This window comes from Anas platyrhynchos, chromosome 3 (genome assembly GCF_047663525.1).
Source record: "Anas platyrhynchos isolate ZD024472 breed Pekin duck chromosome 3, IASCAAS_PekinDuck_T2T, whole genome shotgun sequence".
Classification (NCBI taxonomy): Eukaryota; Metazoa; Chordata; class Aves; order Anseriformes; family Anatidae; genus Anas; species Anas platyrhynchos.
This window is the reverse complement of record NC_092589.1, coordinates 57,573,787-57,590,157: the sequence shown is the minus strand read 5'-3', so window position 1 is coordinate 57,590,157 and position 16,371 is coordinate 57,573,787. Positions and strand designations below refer to the sequence as shown.

At 56.5% G+C, this 16,371-nt stretch overlaps 3 long non-coding RNA genes across 3 annotated transcripts; all 3 read right to left on the bottom strand.

Moving 5' to 3' along the window:
• Positions 1-1,338: 1,338 nt before the first annotated feature.
• On the bottom strand, positions 1,339-4,019 carry LOC140002185 (uncharacterized). The gene is made up of 2 exons (XR_011808354.1): positions 3,354-4,019; positions 1,339-3,140 (listed from the first exon to the last, which is right to left on the bottom strand). It is a non-coding gene; the product is annotated as an uncharacterized lncRNA (long non-coding RNA).
• Positions 4,020-6,818: 2,799 nt separating this feature from the next.
• On the bottom strand, positions 6,819-10,662 carry LOC140002184 (uncharacterized). The gene is made up of 2 exons (XR_011808353.1): positions 8,834-10,662; positions 6,819-8,620 (listed from the first exon to the last, which is right to left on the bottom strand). It is a non-coding gene; the product is annotated as an uncharacterized lncRNA (long non-coding RNA).
• A 1,618-nt stretch (positions 10,663-12,280) lies between these two features.
• LOC119716577 (uncharacterized) lies at positions 12,281-14,943 on the bottom strand. Its single transcript, XR_011808352.1, has 2 exons — positions 14,296-14,943; positions 12,281-14,082 (listed from the first exon to the last, which is right to left on the bottom strand). It is a non-coding gene; the product is annotated as an uncharacterized lncRNA (long non-coding RNA).
• Positions 14,944-16,371: the final 1,428 nt, after the last annotated feature.

Genomic DNA, 16,371 nt, shown 5'->3' with positions numbered 1-16,371 from the left:
TTAAAAGACGTTTAGATGTAGAGCTTAGGGATATGGTTTAGTGGGGACTGTTAGTGTTAGGTCAGAGGTTGGACTCGATGATCTTGAGGTCTCGTCCAACCTAGAATTTCTGTGATTCTTTGTGAAGTACTCCAGGCTGGTAATAAAGCCTTACTGCAGGAGGTCCTTCCCCGAGCCTGGTCAGCCTGCAGTCCTTCCCAATCAATAGCTGTGTAGAAAATAAAGGTAACCTTGCCCGGCAGTCACTGGATTATGGTAATCAGGACACTTCGTTCACCTCTTCTCTTGAAGCATATAAAAAACACACTGCATTTCCCGTTGAGCAGTGATAGCGGGTGGCAAATATTAACCATCAGGTGTAACTCCATAACAGACCCTCTGGCACACCACACAGTCAGTCCCACTGAGCGCCCTTGTAATTCTACCCCAAGTCTCAGTGCTTTGCACCATGCCCTTGAGCTATACGATAGCATCTCTGCAAAGAGCTCCAAAAATATGAGCAGAATACGCATGGACAGCCTAACGCCCTGTGCCAGTGGCACACACTTCAGCGGGTCCAGAGTGAGCAGAGGCAGCTCGGTCTGTTCCCTGCCCAAGGCCAGCGTGTCCCCACAAGCAGGGTAGGGAGGCACTTTGCACCTAGCAAGCAAATGTGTGCAGCCCTTTAGGTGAGCTGGGAGCAATTCTTAAAGAGAGTAAGTGGCTTCCCCTCCTTTGCAACGGAGGGCTCTGTCTGGGCAGCGGGAGGGAGATGTGATCTAGGAAACCACGGCAATTTTACTTTCAAGTTGATGTCGTTTGTTGTCTCCAGTGGCTGGGGGTCACACATTCCATCAGGATGTCTCTGAAGTGCCCCGACAGCCCCACAAGGACGGTGCTTTGTGCCTGAGAGCGCAGGTACCAAGCATGAGCCAGGCAAGCTGGTGCTCTATACAGACAGCCACCGCAGGAGCTTGCAGCAACACAAGGACTGAGCTGCAAGGAAGCAAGCGTGCCTTGTAAGCAAGCTCCTTTCGCTGGAGGAATGAGCGGTGCTGCTCCTCGTCTGACAGCAGCAGTCCCAGCAGCACGGTGGGACAGAAAGAAATTCAGTCTAAGCACTGTAGAGCCCCTGTCAGAGTGTTTTGTGGTCAAAGAAGGAACAAATTGCTGAAAGAGAGAGCAAAGTGGTTTCCAGAGCCACGCCTGCAGACTCTGCTCTCAGATTAGGACACTTGATCTCCTTTGAAATTCTCTTGGTGCCAGCAGCTGAAGAAGCGGAGGCTGGTGCACTCGCTCCTTGTGCAAAAGGCAGAGCCCCCCGAGGTTTCCCCAAGAAGGGCAGGAAAAAGCAGCCGATGAGGTTGTGAATCAGAAGCTTTATTTCAGCAAGGTTTGAGAGGGGTGGAGTGGGGTGGGGTGGGGTGGCACGGAGGCGTGCTGAGCTCTCTTGGTCCATAGCTGCGGGGCCCGTTGGTGTGCTTGTAGGCCCATGGCCGGGTAGGGACGGGATCCTTGTGTGCTTCCTGCTCCTTTGGTGGCTGTGGGTGTAGAACGCTGCCCCAGCCTTCAGGTCAGCGGCCGCGGAGGAAGAGGACAGTGGCAGCCGTTGTTGTGCTCGGGGCTCTGTGATGGGGTGCGAAAGGAAAATGATCCAAAAGAGCAGCCCCAGCCTGTTGCCAGGGTCAGCCCCTGTATCCCCGGGAGAGGCTCTGTGAGCCTGACAGCAAGGCTGTCCATCCCGGGTCTCCCTCATGGCCAAGAGTCAGCCGTGTTGGGCCAGGCCCATCACCTTCCCGCAGGCAGTGAGACTGTGGTGGGGAAAGGGTTGGGGCGATCTTATCTGTCCTGGAGAGCGCTGGCAGCTCTTCTGTCTGAGTTCTCAATGGGAGAGTGACCAGGAGTGTGCCGTGGTGTGGTCTCATCGCTGTGTTTGTGGCTGAAAGAAAAGAAACACCAAACAGAGCAGCAGCCCCTGTGACCACGGGCAGCCCCTGCCTGTGTGCCCGAGGGTCTCCAGCTACTCACCGAGGCTGTGTCCCGTCGTCCTGATGGAGAGGTCACTTCTGTCCTGGCCCGATTCTGTCACGTTCCTGCTTGCTGTGGACCATGTTGGGTGTGGGTTGGGGCGATCTTACCTGTCCTGGAGAGCGATGGCAGCTCTTCCTTTCAGTTGAGTGGTCGAGGGCAGTGAGGCCAGGTTGTGCCGTGTTCTGGTCCCATCCCCAGACACACATCTTAGAGCGTGTGTGTTTCCAGCTGTAAGAGAGAAAGCCAAAGGGCAGCAGCCTTCCCCTGTGGCCAGGAGCAGCCCCTGCCTCCCAGCCTAAGACTCTCCCAGCCTCACAACAGTGCCGTCCATCCAGCTGCTCTGTGTTGACCAAGAATTACCCATGTTTTACCAACTGCACAGGCGCTGAGACCATGGTGGGGAATAGGCTGGGGGTAGCTTATCTGTCCTGTAGAGCGTTGACACATTTTCCAGCTGAGGTGTCAAGGGGAGAGAGGCCAGGAGTGTGCCATGGTCTGGTCCCATCGCTGTCTGTTTCTGGCTTTAAGAAGAGAAGGAACAACAGAGCAGCATCCCCGTGTGACCGCGGGCAGCCCCTGCCTCTGTGCCCGAGGGTTTTGAGCATCTCACCACATCCGTCTGTCTCCTGTCATCCTGACGGAGCGGTCCCTGGTGTCCCCGCCGGATCGTGTCACCTTCCGGCTTGCTGTTAGAGCCTGGTGGGTGTGGGTTGGGGTGATCTTACCTGTCCTGGAGAGCGTTGGCAGCTCTCCCTTCCAGCTGAGTTCTTAAGGAGAGAGAGACCAGGATTGTGTTGCAGTCTGGTCACACCACCGTGTGATTCCAGCTGAAAGAGAAGAAGCACCAAAGGGAGCAGCATCCCCCTGTGACCACGGGCAGCCCCTGCCTCTGTGCCCGAGGGTCTCTAGCGTCTCACCAAGGCTGTCCGTGTCCCGTCGTCCTGATGGAGTGGTCACTGCTGTCCTGGCCTGAGCGTGTCACTGTCCTGCTTACTCTGAGACTGTGGTGGGGTGTGGGTTGGGGCTATCTTACCTGTCCTGGAGAACGCTGACACATTTCTAGATGACTTCTCAAAGGGAGAGGCCAGGAGTGTGCCATGGCTTCATTTGCTCGCTGTCAGTGTGTCCAGCTGTAATAGAGGAGGCAACAAACCAAGGAGCCACTCCCTGTCAGCATCAGAAGCCGTCCCTTCTTCCCTGTGTGAGTCTCTCCCAGTCTCCAAATAGTGCCATCCATCTCACATCTTCCTGATGTCCAGGAGATGTTTGTTGTAGCTTCAATGTGTCCCGTTCCCACTTAGTGTGGTGAGACCGTGCTGGGGAATGTGTTGGGGGTAGCTTACCTGTCCGGTAGAGTGTCGGCATTCTTTCTGTACAGGTTCTCAAGCGGAGAGCGGCCAGGAGTCTGCTGTGGTGTGGTCTCATCCCTGTGTGTTTCTAGCTGAAGGAGAAGAAACACCAAAGGGAGCAGCATCCCCCTGTGACCATGGGCAGCCCCTGCCTCTGTGCCCGAGGGTCTCTAGCGACTCACCAAGGCTGTCCGTGCCCCGTCATCCTGATGCAACGGTTGACTCCCGTCCTGGCCCGATTCTGTCACCTTCCTGCTTGCTGTTGCAGCCTGGTGGGTGTGGGTTGGGGCGATCTTACCTGTCCTGTAGGGCATGGAGAATTGTCTGGCCCAGTGCTGGCAAGGAGCGGCCAGGAGCGGGCCATGGTTTAGTTGGGTCCGTGTGCTGCAGGGCGCTGAGAGCCATTTGAGGGGAGGGCCTGAAGAGAGAGGAGAGAGGAGCTGAGTTCCTCTGGTGGAGTTTGTGTCCAGAGCTGAGGCTGAAGCAGGAGCAGGCAGCTGAGCAGCCTCCCCGTCAGCACGGGCAGCCATGGCAGGGCTGCGTGGCCGTTGGGGCCAGCGTTCTGTCCCCGCCCCTTTGTGACATGGGGCACCCCCTGCCTGCTGTGCCATGGGCGCTGCATCCCCATCCCCATCCCCATCCCCATCCCCATCCCCATCCCCATCCCCATCCCCATCCCCATCCCCATCCCCATCCCCATCCGCGGGGGGTGGCAGCAGGTGATGCGGAGCCCAGGCCCAGGCCGGGCGGTGGAAAAGGTGCCCAGGTGTTTGGGCAGGGCTGCGGGGCCGTGCCAGGCAGCTGTGCGAGCGTGCTGGGGTCTGCCTGGGGCTGTGCTGCCTGCCCGCTGAGGAACCTGCTTTGGCAGGGGGGTTGGACCCGATGATCTTTCCAGGTCCCTTCCAACCCCTACAGTTCTGGGATTGATTCTGTGATCCCCACAAGCAGGGCAGGGAGGCACTTTGCACCTAGAAAGAAAATGTGTGGAGCCCTCTAGGAGAGCTGGGAGCAATTTGTAAAGAGGGCAAATGTTAACCTTACTCTTTTGTATTGGGAATGTTGTGCTCTCAAGAGCTGCTTTCATTCTGCACCTGTACAGCAAGAACCCAACAGGTTGGGGCCCCAGCCTGGGCCAGGTTGCCTCAGTACCCCTGGTGAAGAGCAATCAGAAGATCATCTCTCTTTCAAGTGAAAAGGCCATAAAATATTCTTGCTGAGCAATTCTTACTGACACAAAGACTTGTCACTTGTCAAGGCCAGTCACTAGTGGCGTCCCCCAGGGCTCAGTACTGGGGCCAGTCCTCTTTAATATCTTCATTGATGATCTGGATGAGGGCATTGAGTGCACCCTCAGTAAATGTGCAGATGACACCAAGTTAGGTGCGTGTGTTGATCTGCTTGAGGGTAGGAAGGCTCTGCAGGAGGATCTGGATAGCCTGCACCGATGGGCTGAGGTCAACTGCATGGAGTTCAACAAGGCCAAGTGCCGGGTCCTGCACCTGGGGCGCAACAACCCCAAGCAGAGCAACAGGCTGGGAGATGAGTGGTTGGAAATCTGCCTGGTGGAGAAGGACCTGGGAGTATTGGAGGACAGTCGGCTGAATATGAGCCAGCAGTGTGCTCAGGTGACCAAGAAGGCCAACGGCATCCTGGCTTGTGTAAGAAGCAGTGTGGCCAGCAGGGCTAGGGAGGTGATCGTCCCCCTGTACTGGGCTCTGGTGAGGCCGCACCTTGAGTACTGTGTTCAGTTTTGGGCCCCTCGCTACAAGAAGGACATCGAGGTGCTCAAGAGATTCCAGAGAAGGGCGATGAAGCTGGTGAGGGGCCTGGAGAACAAGTCCTATGAGGAGCGGCTGAGGGAGCTGGGCTTGTTCAGCCTGGAGAAAAGGAGGCTCAGGGGCGACCTTATTGCTCTCTACAGATACCTTAAAGGAGGCTGTAGCGAGGTGGGGGTTGGTCTGTTCTCCCACGTGCCTGGTGACAGGACGAGGGGGAATGGGCTAAAGTTGTGCCAGGGGAGTTTTAGGTTGGATGTTAGGAAGAACTTCTTTACTGAAAGGGCTGTTAGGCATTGGAACGGGCTGCCCAGGGAAGTGGTGGAGTCACCATCCCTGGAGGTCTTTAAAAGACGTTTAGATGTAGAGCTTAGGGATATGGTTTAGTGGGGACTGTTAGTGTTAGGTCAGAGGTTGGACTCGATGATCTTGAGGTCTCGTCCAACCTAGAATTTCTGTGATTCTTTGTGAAGTACTCCAGGCTGGTAATAAAGCCTTACTGCAGGAGGTCCTTCCCCGAGCCTGGTCAGCCTGCAGTCCTTCCCAATCAATAGCTGTGTAGAAAATAAAGGTAACCTTGCCCGGCAGTCACTGGATTATGGTAATCAGGACACTTCATTCACCTCTTCTCTTGAAGCATATAAAAAACACACTGCATTTCCCGTTGAGCAGTGATAGCGGGTGGCAAATATTAACCATCAGGTGTAACTCCATAACAGACCCTCTGGCACACCACACAGTCAGTCCCACTGAGCGCCCTTGTAATTCTACCCCAAGTCTCAGTGCTTTGCACCATGCCCTTGAGCTATACGATAGCATCTCTGCAAAGAGCTCCAAAAATATGAGCAGAATACGCATGGACAGCCTAACGCCCTGTGCCAGTGGCACACACTTCAGCAGGTCCAGAGTGAGCAGAGGCAGCTCGGTCTGTTCCCTGCCCAAGGCCAGCGTGTCCCCACAAGCAGGGTAGGGAGGCACTTTGCACCTAGCAAGCAAATGTGTGCAGCCCTTTAGGTGAGCTGGGAGCAATTCTTAAAGAGAGTAAGTGGCTTCCCCTCCTTTGCAACGGAGGGCTCTGTCTGGGCAGCGGGAGGGAGATGTGATCTAGGAAACCACGGCAATTTTACTTTCAAGTTGATGTCGTTTGTTGTCTCCAGTGGCTGGGGGTCACACATTCCATCAGGATGTCTCTGAAGTGCCCCGACAGCCCCACAAGGACGGTGCTTTGTGCCTGAGAGCGCAGGTACCAAGCATGAGCCAGGCAAGCTGGTGCTCTATACAGACAGCCACCGCAGGAGCTTGCAGCAACACAAGGACTGAGCTGCAAGGAAGCAAGCGTGCCTTGTAAGCAAGCTCCTTTCGCTGGAGGAATGAGCGGTGCTGCTCCTCGTCTGACAGCAGCAGTCCCAGCAGCACGGTGGGACAGAAAGAAATTCAGTCTAAGCACTGTAGAGCCCCTGTCAGAGTGTTTTGTGGTCAAAGAAGGAACAAATTGCTGAAAGAGAGAGCAAAGTGGTTTCCAGAGCCACGCCTGCAGACTCTGCTCTCAGATTAGGACACTTGATCTCCTTTGAAATTCTCTTGGTGCCAGCAGCTGAAGAAGCGGAGGCTGGTGCACTCGCTCCTTGTGCAAAAGGCAGAGCCCCCCGAGGTTTCCCCAAGAAGGGCAGGAAAAAGCAGCCGATGAGGTTGTGAATCAGAAGCTTTATTTCAGCAAGGTTTGAGAGGGGTGGAGTGGGGTGGGGTGGGGTGGCACGGAGGCGTGCTGAGCTCTCTTGGTCCATAGCTGCGGGGCCCGTTGGTGTGCTTGTAGGCCCATGGCCGGGTAGGGACGGGATCCTTGTGTGCTTCCTGCTCCTTTGGTGGCTGTGGGTGTAGAACGCTGCCCCAGCCTTCAGGTCAGCGGCCGCGGAGGAAGAGGACAGTGGCAGCCGTTGTTGTGCTCGGGGCTCTGTGATGGGGTGCGAAAGGAAAATGATCCAAAAGAGCAGCCCCAGCCTGTTGCCAGGGTCAGCCCCTGTATCCCCGGGAGAGGCTCTGTGAGCCTGACAGCAAGGCTGTCCATCCCGGGTCTCCCTCATGGCCAAGAGTCAGCCGTGTTGGGCCAGGCCCATCACCTTCCCGCAGGCAGTGAGACTGTGGTGGGGAAAGGGTTGGGGCGATCTTATCTGTCCTGGAGAGCGCTGGCAGCTCTTCTGTCTGAGTTCTCAATGGGAGAGTGACCAGGAGTGTGCCGTGGTGTGGTCTCATCGCTGTGTTTGTGGCTGAAAGAAAAGAAACACCAAACAGAGCAGCAGCCCCTGTGACCACGGGCAGCCCCTGCCTGTGTGCCCGAGGGTCTCCAGCTACTCACCGAGGCTGTGTCCCGTCGTCCTGATGGAGAGGTCACTTCTGTCCTGGCCCGATTCTGTCACGTTCCTGCTTGCTGTGGACCATGTTGGGTGTGGGTTGGGGCGATCTTACCTGTCCTGGAGAGCGATGGCAGCTCTTCCTTTCAGTTGAGTGGTCGAGGGCAGTGAGGCCAGGTTGTGCCGTGTTCTGGTCCCATCCCCAGACACACATCTTAGAGCGTGTGTGTTTCCAGCTGTAAGAGAGAAAGCCAAAGGGCAGCAGCCTTCCCCTGTGGCCAGGAGCAGCCCCTGCCTCCCAGCCTAAGACTCTCCCAGCCTCACAACAGTGCCGTCCATCCAGCTGCTCTGTGTTGACCAAGAATTACCCATGTTTTACCAACTGCACAGGCGCTGAGACCATGGTGGGGAATAGGCTGGGGGTAGCTTATCTGTCCTGTAGAGCGTTGACACATTTTCCAGCTGAGGTGTCAAGGGGAGAGAGGCCAGGAGTGTGCCATGGTCTGGTCCCATCGCTGTCTGTTTCTGGCTTTAAGAAGAGAAGGAACAACAGAGCAGCATCCCCGTGTGACCGCGGGCAGCCCCTGCCTCTGTGCCCGAGGGTTTTGAGCATCTCACCACATCCGTCTGTCTCCTGTCATCCTGACGGAGCGGTCCCTGGTGTCCCCGCCGGATCGTGTCACCTTCCGGCTTGCTGTTAGAGCCTGGTGGGTGTGGGTTGGGGTGATCTTACCTGTCCTGGAGAGCGTTGGCAGCTCTCCCTTCCAGCTGAGTTCTTAAGGAGAGAGAGACCAGGATTGTGTTGCAGTCTGGTCACACCACCGTGTGATTCCAGCTGAAAGAGAAGAAGCACCAAAGGGAGCAGCATCCCCCTGTGACCACGGGCAGCCCCTGCCTCTGTGCCCGAGGGTCTCTAGCGTCTCACCAAGGCTGTCCGTGTCCCGTCGTCCTGATGGAGTGGTCACTGCTGTCCTGGCCTGAGCGTGTCACTGTCCTGCTTACTCTGAGACTGTGGTGGGGTGTGGGTTGGGGCTATCTTACCTGTCCTGGAGAACGCTGACACATTTCTAGATGACTTCTCAAAGGGAGAGGCCAGGAGTGTGCCATGGCTTCATTTGCTCGCTGTCAGTGTGTCCAGCTGTAATAGAGGAGGCAACAAACCAAGGAGCCACTCCCTGTCAGCATCAGAAGCCGTCCCTTCTTCCCTGTGTGAGTCTCTCCCAGTCTCCAAATAGTGCCATCCATCTCACATCTTCCTGATGTCCAGGAGATGTTTGTTGTAGCTTCAATGTGTCCCGTTCCCACTTAGTGTGGTGAGACCGTGCTGGGGAATGTGTTGGGGGTAGCTTACCTGTCCGGTAGAGTGTCGGCATTCTTTCTGTACAGGTTCTCAAGCGGAGAGCGGCCAGGAGTCTGCTGTGGTGTGGTCTCATCCCTGTGTGTTTCTAGCTGAAGGAGAAGAAACACCAAAGGGAGCAGCATCCCCCTGTGACCATGGGCAGCCCCTGCCTCTGTGCCCGAGGGTCTCTAGCGACTCACCAAGGCTGTCCGTGCCCCGTCATCCTGATGCAACGGTTGACTCCCGTCCTGGCCCGATTCTGTCACCTTCCTGCTTGCTGTTGCAGCCTGGTGGGTGTGGGTTGGGGCGATCTTACCTGTCCTGTAGGGCATGGAGAATTGTCTGGCCCAGTGCTGGCAAGGAGCGGCCAGGAGCGGGCCATGGTTTAGTTGGGTCCGTGTGCTGCAGGGCGCTGAGAGCCATTTGAGGGGAGGGCCTGAAGAGAGAGGAGAGAGGAGCTGAGTTCCTCTGGTGGAGTTTGTGTCCAGAGCTGAGGCTGAAGCAGGAGCAGGCAGCTGAGCAGCCTCCCCGTCAGCACGGGCAGCCATGGCAGGGCTGCGTGGCCGTTGGGGCCAGCGTTCTGTCCCCGCCCCTTTGTGACATGGGGCACCCCCTGCCTGCTGTGCCATGGGCGCTGCATCCCCATCCCCATCCCCATCCCCATCCCCATCCCCATCCCCATCCCCATCCCCATCCCCATCCGCGGGGGGTGGCAGCAGGTGATGCGGAGCCCAGGCCCAGGCCGGGCGGTGGAAAAGGTGCCCAGGTGTTTGGGCAGGGCTGCGGGGCCGTGCCAGGCAGCTGTGCGAGCGTGCTGGGGTCTGCCTGGGGCTGTGCTGCCTGCCCGCTGAGGAACCTGCTTTGGCAGGGGGGTTGGACCCGATGATCTTTCCAGGTCCCTTCCAACCCCTACAGTTCTGGGATTGATTCTGTGATCCCCACAAGCAGGGCAGGGAGGCACTTTGCACCTAGAAAGAAAATGTGTGGAGCCCTCTAGGAGAGCTGGGAGCAATTTGTAAAGAGGGCAAATGTTAACCTTACTCTTTTGTATTGGGAATGTTGTGCTCTCAAGAGCTGCTTTCATTCTGCACCTGTACAGCAAGAACCCAACAGGTTGGGGCCCCAGCCTGGGCCAGGTTGCCTCAGTACCCCTGGTGAAGAGCAATCAGAAGATCATCTCTCTTTCAAGTGAAAAGGCCATAAAATATTCTTGCTGAGCAATTCTTACTGACACAAAGACTTGTCACTTGTCAAGGCCAGTCACTAGTGGCGTCCCCCAGGGCTCAGTACTGGGGCCAGTCCTCTTTAATATCTTCATTGATGATCTGGATGAGGGCATTGAGTGCACCCTCAGTAAATGTGCAGATGACACCAAGTTAGGTGCGTGTGTTGATCTGCTTGAGGGTAGGAAGGCTCTGCAGGAGGATCTGGATAGCCTGCACCGATGGGCTGAGGTCAACTGCATGGAGTTCAACAAGGCCAAGTGCCGGGTCCTGCACCTGGGGCGCAACAACCCCAAGCAGAGCAACAGGCTGGGAGATGAGTGGTTGGAAATCTGCCTGGTGGAGAAGGACCTGGGAGTATTGGAGGACAGTCGGCTGAATATGAGCCAGCAGTGTGCTCAGGTGACCAAGAAGGCCAACGGCATCCTGGCTTGTGTAAGAAGCAGTGTGGCCAGCAGGGCTAGGGAGGTGATCGTCCCCCTGTACTGGGCTCTGGTGAGGCCGCACCTTGAGTACTGTGTTCAGTTTTGGGCCCCTCGCTACAAGAAGGACATCGAGGTGCTCAAGAGATTCCAGAGAAGGGCGATGAAGCTGGTGAGGGGCCTGGAGAACAAGTCCTATGAGGAGCGGCTGAGGGAGCTGGGCTTGTTCAGCCTGGAGAAAAGGAGGCTCAGGGGCGACCTTATTGCTCTCTACAGATACCTTAAAGGAGGCTGTAGCGAGGGGGGGGTTGGTCTGTTCTCCCACGTGCCTGGTGACAGGACGAGGGGGAATGGGCTAAAGTTGTGCCAGGGGAGTTTTAGGTTGGATGTTAGGAAGAACTTCTTTACTGAAAGGGCTGTTAGGCATTGGAACGGGCTGCCCAGGGAAGTGGTGGAGTCACCATCCCTGGAGGTCTTTAAAAGACGTTTAGATGTAGAGCTTAGGGATATGGTTTAGTGGGGACTGTTAGTGTTAGGTCAGAGGTTGGACTCGATGATCTTGAGGTCTCGTCCAACCTAGAATTTCTGTGATTCTTTGTGAAGTACTCCAGGCTGGTAATAAAGCCTTACTGCAGGAGGTCCTTCCCCGAGCCTGGTCAGCCTGCAGTCCTTCCCAATCAATAGCTGTGTAGAAAATAAAGGTAACCTTGCCCGGCAGTCACTGGATTATGGTAATCAGGACACTTCATTCACCTCTTCTCTTGAAGCATATAAAAAACACACTGCATTTCCCGTTGAGCAGTGATAGCGGGTGGCAAATATTAACCATCAGGTGTAACTCCATAACAGACCCTCTGGCACACCACACAGTCAGTCCCACTGAGCGCCCTTGTAATTCTACCCCAAGTCTCAGTGCTTTGCACCATGCCCTTGAGCTATACGATAGCATCTCTGCAAAGAGCTCCAAAAATATGAGCAGAATACGCATGGACAGCCTAACGCCCTGTGCCAGTGGCACACACTTCAGCAGGTCCAGAGTGAGCAGAGGCAGCTCGGTCTGTTCCCTGCCCAAGGCCAGCGTGTCCCCACAAGCAGGGTAGGGAGGCACTTTGCACCTAGCAAGCAAATGTGTGCAGCCCTTTAGGTGAGCTGGGAGCAATTCTTAAAGAGAGTAAGTGGCTTCCCCTCCTTTGCAACGGAGGGCTCTGTCTGGGCAGCGGGAGGGAGATGTGATCTAGGAAACCACGGCAATTTTACTTTCAAGTTGATGTCGTTTGTTGTCTCCAGTGGCTGGGGGTCACACATTCCATCAGGATGTCTCTGAAGTGCCCCGACAGCCCCACAAGGACGGTGCTTTGTGCCTGAGAGCGCAGGTACCAAGCATGAGCCAGGCAAGCTGGTGCTCTATACAGACAGCCACCGCAGGAGCTTGCAGCAACACAAGGACTGAGCTGCAAGGAAGCAAGCGTGCCTTGTAAGCAAGCTCCTTTCGCTGGAGGAATGAGCGGTGCTGCTCCTCGTCTGACAGCAGCAGTCCCAGCAGCACGGTGGGACAGAAAGAAATTCAGTCTAAGCACTGTAGAGCCCCTGTCAGAGTGTTTTGTGGTCAAAGAAGGAACAAATTGCTGAAAGAGAGAGCAAAGTGGTTTCCAGAGCCACGCCTGCAGACTCTGCTCTCAGATTAGGACACTTGATCTCCTTTGAAATTCTCTTGGTGCCAGCAGCTGAAGAAGCGGAGGCTGGTGCACTCGCTCCTTGTGCAAAAGGCAGAGCCCCCCGAGGTTTCCCCAAGAAGGGCAGGAAAAAGCAGCCGATGAGGTTGTGAATCAGAAGCTTTATTTCAGCAAGGTTTGAGAGGGGTGGAGTGGGGTGGGGTGGGGTGGCACGGAGGCGTGCTGAGCTCTCTTGGTCCATAGCTGCGGGGCCCGTTGGTGTGCTTGTAGGCCCATGGCCGGGTAGGGACGGGATCCTTGTGTGCTTCCTGCTCCTTTGGTGGCTGTGGGTGTAGAACGCTGCCCCAGCCTTCAGGTCAGCGGCCGCGGAGGAAGAGGACAGTGGCAGCCGTTGTTGTGCTCGGGGCTCTGTGATGGGGTGCGAAAGGAAAATGATCCAAAAGAGCAGCCCCAGCCTGTTGCCAGGGTCAGCCCCTGTATCCCCGGGAGAGGCTCTGTGAGCCTGACAGCAAGGCTGTCCATCCCGGGTCTCCCTCATGGCCAAGAGTCAGCCGTGTTGGGCCAGGCCCATCACCTTCCCGCAGGCAGTGAGACTGTGGTGGGGAAAGGGTTGGGGCGATCTTATCTGTCCTGGAGAGCGCTGGCAGCTCTTCTGTCTGAGTTCTCAATGGGAGAGTGACCAGGAGTGTGCTGTGGTGTGGTCTCATCGCTGTGTTTGTGGCTGAAAGAAAAGAAACACCAAACAGAGCAGCAGCCCCTGTGACCACGGGCAGCCCCTGCCTGTGTGCCCGAGGGTCTCCAGCTACTCACCGAGGCTGTGTCCCGTCGTCCTGATGGAGAGGTCACTTCTGTCCTGGCCCGATTCTGTCACGTTCCTGCTTGCTGTGGACCATGTTGGGTGTGGGTTGGGGCGATCTTACCTGTCCTGGAGAGCGATGGCAGCTCTTCCTTTCAGTTGAGTGGTCGAGGGCAGTGAGGCCAGGTTGTGCCGTGTTCTGGTCCCATCCCCAGACACACATCTTAGAGCGTGTGTGTTTCCAGCTGTAAGAGAGAAAGCCAAAGGGCAGCAGCCTTCCCCTGTGGCCAGGAGCAGCCCCTGCCTCCCAGCCTAAGACTCTCCCAGCCTCACAACAGTGCCGTCCATCCAGCTGCTCTGTGTTGACCAAGAATTACCCATGTTTTACCAACTGCACAGGCGCTGAGACCATGGTGGGGAATAGGCTGGGGGTAGCTTATCTGTCCTGTAGAGCGTTGACACATTTTCCAGCTGAGGTGTCAAGGGGAGAGAGGCCAGGAGTGTGCCATGGTCTGGTCCCATCGCTGTCTGTTTCTGGCTTTAAGAAGAGAAGGAACAACAGAGCAGCATCCCCGTGTGACCACGGGCAGCCCCTGCCTCTGTGCCCGAGGGTTTTGAGCATCTCACCACATCCGTCTGTCTCCTGTCATCCTGACGGAGCGGTCCCTGGTGTCCCCGCCGGATCGTGTCACCTTCCGGCTTGCTGTTAGAGCCTGGTGGGTGTGGGTTGGGGTGATCTTACCTGTCCTGGAGAGCGTTGGCAGCTCTCCCTTCCAGCTGAGTTCTTAAGGAGAGAGAGACCAGGATTGTGTTGCAGTCTGGTCACACCACCGTGTGATTCCAGCTGAAAGAGAAGAAGCACCAAAGGGAGCAGCATCCCCCTGTGACCACGGGCAGCCCCTGCCTCTGTGCCCGAGGGTCTCTAGCGTCTCACCAAGGCTGTCCGTGTCCCGTCGTCCTGATGGAGTGGTCACTGCTGTCCTGGCCTGAGCGTGTCACTGTCCTGCTTACTCTGAGACTGTGGTGGGGTGTGGGTTGGGGCTATCTTACCTGTCCTGGAGAACGCTGACACATTTCTAGATGACTTCTCAAAGGGAGAGGCCAGGAGTGTGCCATGGCTTCATTTGCTCGCTGTCAGTGTGTCCAGCTGTAATAGAGGAGGCAACAAACCAAGGAGCCACTCCCTGTCAGCATCAGAAGCCGTCCCTTCTTCCCTGTGTGAGTCTCTCCCAGTCTCCAAATAGTGCCATCCATCTCACATCTTCCTGATGTCCAGGAGATGTTTGTTGTAGCTTCAATGTGTCCCGTTCCCACTTAGTGTGGTGAGACCGTGCTGGGGAATGTGTTGGGGGTAGCTTACCTGTCCGGTAGAGTGTCGGCATTCTTTCTGTACAGGTTCTCAAGCGGAGAGCGGCCAGGAGTCTGCTGTGGTGTGGTCTCATCCCTGTGTGTTTCTAGCTGAAGGAGAAGAAACACCAAAGGGAGCAGCATCCCCCTGTGACCATGGGCAGCCCCTGCCTCTGTGCCCGAGGGTCTCTAGCGACTCACCAAGGCTGTCCGTGCCCCGTCATCCTGATGCAACGGTTGACTCCCGTCCTGGCCCGATTCTGTCACCTTCCTGCTTGCTGTTGCAGCCTGGTGGGTGTGGGTTGGGGCGATCTTACCTGTCCTGTAGGGCATGGAGAATTGTCTGGCCCAGTGCTGGCAAGGAGCGGCCAGGAGCGGGCCATGGTTTAGTTGGGTCCGTGTGCTGCAGGGCGCTGAGAGCCATTTGAGGGGAGGGCCTGAAGAGAGAGGAGAGAGGAGCTGAGTTCCTCTGGTGGAGTTTGTGTCCAGAGCTGAGGCTGAAGCAGGAGCAGGCAGCTGAGCAGCCTCCCCGTCAGCACGGGCAGCCATGGCAGGGCTGCGTGGCCGTTGGGGCCAGCGTTCTGTCCCCGCCCCTTTGTGACATGGGGCACCCCCTGCCTGCTGTGCCATGGGCGCTGCATCCCCATCCCCATCCCCATCCCCATCCCCATCCCCATCCCCATCCCCATCCCCATCCCCATCCCCATCCCCATCCCCATCCGCGGGGGGTGGCAGCAGGTGATGTGGAGCCCAGGCCCAGGCCGGGCGGTGGAAAAGGTGCCCAGGTGTTTGGGCAGGGCTGCGGGGCCGTGCCAGGCAGCTGTGCGAGCGTGCTGGGGTCTGGCTAGGGCTGTGCTGCCTGCCCGCTGAGGAACCTGCTTTGGCAGGGGGGTTGGACCCGATGATCTTTCCAGGTCCCTTCCAACCCCTACAGTTCTGGGATTGATTCTGTGATCCCCACAAGCAGGGCAGGGAGGCACTTTGCACCTAGAAAGAAAATGTGTGGAGCCCTCTAGGAGAGCTGGGAGCAATTTGTAAAGAGGGCAAATGTTAACCTTACTCTTTTGTATTGGGAATGTTGTGCTCTCAAGAGCTGCTTTCATTCTGCACCTGTACAGCAAGAACCCAACAGGTTGGGGCCCCAGCCTGGGCCAGGTTGCCTCAGTACCCCTGGTGAAGAGCAATCAGAAGATCATCTCTCTTTCAAGTGAAAAGGCCATAAAATATTCTTGCTGAGCAATTCTTACTGACACAAAGACTTGTCACTTGTCAAGGCCAGTCACTAGTGGCGTCCCCCAGGGCTCAGTACTGGGGCCAGTCCTCTTTAATATCTTCATTGATGATCTGGATGAGGGCATTGAGTGCACCCTCAGTAAATGTGCAGATGACACCAAGTTAGGTGCGTGTGTTGATCTGCTTGAGGGTAGGAAGGCTCTGCAGGAGGATCTGGATAGCCTGCACCGATGGGCTGAGGTCAACTGCATGGAGTTCAACAAGGCCAAGTGCCGGGTCCTGCACCTGGGGCGCAACAACCCCAAGCAGAGCAACAGGCTGGGAGATGAGTGGTTGGAAATCTGCCTGGTGGAGAAGGACCTGGGAGTATTGGAGGACAGTCGGCTGAATATGAGCCAGCAGTGTGCTCAGGTGACCAAGAAGGCCAACGGCATCCTGGCTTGTGTAAGAAGCAGTGTGGCCAGCAGGGCTAGGGAGGTGATCGTCCCCCTGTACTGGGCTCTGGTGAGGCCGCACCTTGAGTACTGTGTTCAGTTTTGGGCCCCTCGCTACAAGAAGGACATCGAGGTGCTCAAGAGATTCCAGAGAAGGGCGATGAAGCTGGTGAGGGGCCTGGAGAACAAGTCCTATGAGGAGCGGCTGAGGGAGCTGGGCTTGTTCAGCCTGGAGAAAAGGAGGCTCAGGGGCGACCTTATTGCTCTCTACAGATACCTTAAAGGAGGCTGTAGCGAGGGGGGGGTTGGTCTGTTCTCCCACGTGCCTGGTGACAGGACGAGGGGGAATGGGCTAAAGTTGTGCCAGGGGAGTTTTAGGTTGGATGTTAGGAAGAACTTCTTTACTGAAAGGGCTGTTAGGC